Genomic DNA, 5,512 nt, shown 5'->3' with positions numbered 1-5,512 from the left:
GCTATCTGCATAACCTCGTTATGGCAGGCCCTGCTCCAAATCTGCAAAGTCCACCCTGGTTAGCCCTGGACTGGCTCTCACTAGGAGAAGTGGCTGAATGGATGCATGAGGTAGAAAAAAGGGGGGAGGAGGGAAGAAGGCTTGTTATCTGTGTGGGCACACCAGGTGCAGTGTGGCTATCTTGAACTTTCTCAGGCACTTGTGGCTGTGAAGGCAAGAGGCCAGTAGGTGGCGCAGAATGCCACTTATTGTGGAGAGAAGCATTTGCCTTTCATTTTTTGCTTTTGGCTGGTTGGTTGGTTCATTTTCCTTCTTGCCTCACCCAACAGGAGACAATAACTGGCTATACAGCTAAGCAACTACTGTACCCCCAACAGCCCCACCAATTGGGAAAGAGCCAGTACAAACTGCTATACACCAGATCAGCAACTATAACCAAAACCAACATCAGTTCAGTCCACTCTGAACTGAACTCTATAAACACTGAACAAATAATGACACACAAGCTCATCTCCTGACCACATCCACCAGGAGGCAGTTGTGAGTGGCTAAGAATGCACCAACATGCATTCATCATCTTAATACAAATACTTCACCTTAATACAAATTTCAAGGTACCACAATGCCTTGAAAACAGCAGAAAATGTCTGTTCACATGAAGAAACAAGACAGAGTAGCTTGAACAAATACCAAGAGGCAGAGCTAGAAAATGGTTTTGAAGCACTGGAACTATCTGAAAAATAATTCAGGAGAATAATATTTGTTGTTGTTAGGTGTCATTGAGTTGATACCGACTCATAGTGACCCTATTCACAGCAGAACAAAACACTGCCCAGCCCTGGGCCAACTTCACATTTGAGACCATCGATGCTGCCACTTTGCCAATCCATCTTGCTGGGGGTCTTCTTCTTTTTCTCTGATCCTCCACCTTACCAAACATGATATGCTTCTCCAGTGACTGGTCCCTCTAGACAATACATCCAAAGTATGAGATATGATGTCTGACCATCCTGGCTTCCAAGGAGCACTCTGGCTGTATTTGTCCAACACAGATTGGTTTGTTCTTTTGGCAGTCCACAGTACTTCCAGTATTCTCCTCCAGCACCATAACTCAAATGCATCAATTCTTCTACAGTCTTCCTTATTCACTGTCCAACTTTTGCATGTATGTGAGGTTAATGAAAACACCATGGTCAGGCACACCATAGTGCTCAAACTGACAGCTTTACTCTTCAACACTTTAAAGAGGTCTTGTGCAGCAGATTTGCCTAATGCAATACATTGTTTGATTTTTTGACTGCTGCTTCCATGAGTGGTGATGGTTGATCTGAGCAAAATGAAGTCTTTGACAACTTCAATCTTTTCTTCATTGATAAAAATGGTGAGGATTTTTGTTTTCTTTACATTGAGATGCAATCCATACCGAAGACTTTGGTCTTTGATCGTCATCAGTAAGAATTTTAAGACTTCATTTTCAGCAAGCAAGGTTGTATCATCTACATATTGCAGATTATTAATGAGTCTTCCTCCAATCCTAATGCCACACTTTTCTTCATAGAATGTAGCTTCTTGGGTTATTTGCTTAGCAAACAGAATGAGTAAGTATGGTGAAAGAATACAACCCTGTCACACACCTTTCCTAATTTTAAAACATTCAGTGTTCCTTTCTTCTCTTTGAACAACTGCCTCTTGGTCTGTGTACAAGTTCCTCATGGACACAATTAAGTGTTCTGGATTACTCAGTCTTCACAATGTTGTCCATACCACACAATTGAAAGCCTTTGCATAGTCAGTAAAGCACAGGTAAACATCTTTCTGGTATTCTCTACTTTCAGCCAAGATCCATCTGATGTCAGCAGTGATATCCCTCATTCCACGTCCTCTTCTGAATCCAGTTTGAACCTCTGGAAGTTCTCTGTCAATATATGCTTGCAGCCATTTCTGTATTACCTTTAGTAAAACTTTGTTTATATGAGATATCAATGATATTGTCAGATGATCTCTGCATTCCAGTCAGTCACCTCTCTTTGGAATGGTCACATATACGGATCTCTTCCAGTCAGCAAGGTAGTAGTCTTCCAAATTTCTTGGCATAGATGAGTGATATTTAGGTAACGCTTAGCTATTAGAATCCTGGTGTGGCACTGTAGGATAAGCACTTGACCACACAGTCAGCAGTTCAGACTTGCCAGCCAATCCTTAGAAAGTCTATACAGGGTCACTATGAGTCAGAACCAATTTGACAGCAATTAACAACAACAACAAACTATTGAAAGAAAGGTTGAGAAAAACAAGGAAGAATTTAAAAAGTGATATAGGAACAATAAGTAAATATAGGATTGGAGGCAACACAATACCTGGAAACAGAAATCCAGAAGATTAGTACTAAAATATCAGAAATGGACAATACACTGAAAGACCAAAGGAGTAGATTTGAATCAATGGAAGCTTGAGTTGGTGAGGTTGGAGATAAATCTCTCAATATTAATAAACTAAAAGAACACTCAGAAAAAAAAGAATGAAAAAATCCAAAGAATGCCTAAGATTCATGTGGGGCAATGAATAACCTACAGATAATAGAAATTCCAAACAGGAAAAGACAAAAGTAAAGAAAAGATAGTTGAAGAGCTGCTGGAAGAAAATTTCCCTAACATAAATGACAAGAAGATAAGCATTTAAGAAGCTGAATGAACCCCAAAATGATAGAACCCAAAAGAAAATCACCAGGGCCTGAGCCCAGAATAACAAAGCATGAAAGAAGGAGCCCAAGCCTGGGGGCTCTTCAAAACCGGCCAGGCCAAAATTTCCATTGAGAACTGGGGAGCTCACCTGCTTCATCATCCTTATCCTCCAGCTTATCCTTCACATAAGACACAACCAGCAGAAACACTGCCACCACATCCTGTACTGCAGCTCCCTCTTCCCATGGATGTGATCTTCATTGTAGGAAGCTCAGTTTTCAACTACCCCAATGCATGCAGACAGTGATGTTACACTGGACATTTTAGTTACAAATATAGTCTGTGTTTTTTGAGCAAGATGCCATTTAAACTTAAGGAAGATTGCTTTGGAGGGAGCAAATGTAACTTTAAGCATGATGTTGTAAAAGTATTAATGAAGCCACTGGCTGCCCAAAATGGGGGGTGGGGGTGGGGGGGTGGCTACAAAGGCAAGAAGTGACTGACTTACAAGCTCTCAAATGGGAGCCTAGTTCCAGATGTGGCAGGGGAAATGTAGAATCGCCATTGAATGGTTTCCAGTCTGTTGGAACAGGGCTAATGAAAGGAGATGGGGCTAAGACTCTTGTGGTACAATAGTGGATAATTGCTATCAAGTCTGACTGTGAGGGTCGGAAATGTAAAGGTAGATGTTTTGTAACAAAAGGAGGGGAGTGATCGATTTTGCAGTCCAGGAGCAGAGGTCTCTGGGACTATCAAGTGTGAAGAGCGGAGTCCGGGACCTTACCCAGAGAAGCAGTGATGCGAGAAATGGAGGCAGAGATGATGATGTGGAAGGATGGAGCTTCTGGGAACACTGGAATCAGGGAGAGAGAGGCGCTGTGTGCTGACAGCCGGGAGGCAGGCCTGTGGAGTGTACCCTTTGGTTGTTTGATGATGTATGGAGGGGATTGGAATCATTGCAATGAAACGAAATATGATAGAATGAATATAAAATTGATGTTCTCCCATGTAAACTATCACATAATTCACAATAAAAACTTTTTAAAAAAGTATTAATAAAGCTTAGAAACCAATCTAGATTTACAGCTACAATTTGGTCCTCAGGAAAAATTATTTGCACTGGTGCAATAAGTGGAGTAAAAGCTAAATTTCATGCTAGATATTTAGTCCACAGTCTACAGAAACTAGATTTTCAGGTGATGTTTACAGATTTTAAAGTTGTTTGAATGTTGGCAGTGTGTAGCATGCCATTTGAAATCCATTTGCCAGAATTCACAAAGAAAAATAGATCTCATGCCTGAACTTCATCCTGTAGTGTGCTATCAAATAGAATCCCTATGAGCTACATCACAGACTTTTTTCAACAGGAAATATCACAGTAATAGGGTCCAATGTAAAGGTGGTTGCAACTGTTGTGGAATAGATATATCCATTTGTGTTTGAAAGCAGGAAAGAAATTTTATAATTCATCACTTCATTGGTTAGTATTTCTAACTTTTTAACACCTGCTGCACAATGGACTCAAAACGAAAGGAAAACTGGACCAACAGTAACTGAGAAAGGAGACTCTTAATCATTCATGGCTGCAGTGTAAGATCCAATCTTTTGGGATTTTATTTTGTTCTTTGTTTTAAAATAAAAAAAGGAAATTTACAAGACATGACATTGCTACTTTTACAAAAGGACATTCTATATACTTTCACAGTAAATCTCATGTCCTCTATAAGTGAGCAGTCACAGTGTGTACTACCTTAAATTGTTTCATTGTTATTTTTTCCCCCAGATTAAGCTAACATAAATTTTATTGGTGAATTGCTTTTTACATTTTTGTATGCTGTATATGGGCACCAAAGAACTCATAAAAGTTATCTTTTTAATGATGATGTGGAGAGATGGAGCAGCTGGGGACTTTAGACTCTGAGAGAGAGAAGGGCTGTATGCTGATGACCGGGCAGGAGGAGGGGGCAGGCTTGTAGGATATACCCTTTGGTTGGTGATTCATGGAGGAGATTGTAACCATGGCAATGAAACGATATGCAATAGGATGAATGTAAAACTAATATTCTCCCATGTACACACAAATAACACACATTAGAAACCACATGGCAATGTCAAAACTGAACCAAAGTAAAATCAAGAGGATAATAACAGAATACTATGAAAAGTTGTACTTAAATAAATTTGAAAACTTAGAAAAGATGGATACATTTTTAGAAAATCACGTACCTAAACTTACCTAAGACCTACCTAAACTTACACACAGTGAAGTAGGAAATCTCAACAGACCCATAACAAAAGAAATGGATCAGGTAATAAAAAAACTCCCAACCAAAAAATGCCCAGGCCCAGATGGCTTCAAGGGGAATTCTACCAAACATTCAGGGAAGAGCTGTCACCAATCCTCAAATTATTCCAGAATATAAAGGAGGATGGAAAACTTTCTAATACATTTTATGAAGCAAGCATAACTCTCATACCAAAACCAGGGAAAGACAACAATAAAAAGGAAATTATAGACCAACATTCCTCATGAACATAGATGCAAAAACTCTCAATAAAATACTAACCAACAGAATCCAGCAGCACATCAAAAACATAATACATCATGATCAAGTGGGATTCACACCAGGGATGCAATGATGGTTCAACATTAGAAAAACGATCACCATTATCCAGCATATAAATAAGAAAAAAGAAAAGAACCACATGATTATATTGATTAATACAGATAAAGCATTTGACAAAATCCAACATCCATTCCTGATAAAAACACTCAACAAAGTAGGAATTGAAGGGAAATTCCTCAACATAATTAAGAGCATATATACAAA

General features: G+C 39.3%; 1 pseudogene; it reads left to right on the top strand.

Annotated features, from left to right (window-relative positions):
- Positions 1-2,971: 2,971 nt before the first annotated feature.
- On the top strand, positions 2,972-4,146 carry LOC102836441 (annotated as a pseudogene).
- The last annotated feature ends 1,366 nt before the right edge of the window (positions 4,147-5,512 follow it).

This window comes from Chrysochloris asiatica, unplaced genomic scaffold, assembly GCF_000296735.1.
Source record: "Chrysochloris asiatica unplaced genomic scaffold, ChrAsi1.0 scaffold00429, whole genome shotgun sequence".
NCBI classification, from domain to species: domain Eukaryota; kingdom Metazoa; phylum Chordata; class Mammalia; order Afrosoricida; family Chrysochloridae; genus Chrysochloris; species Chrysochloris asiatica.
Note: the sequence above shows the minus strand (reverse complement) of the source record. Positions and strands in the feature narration are given on the sequence as shown.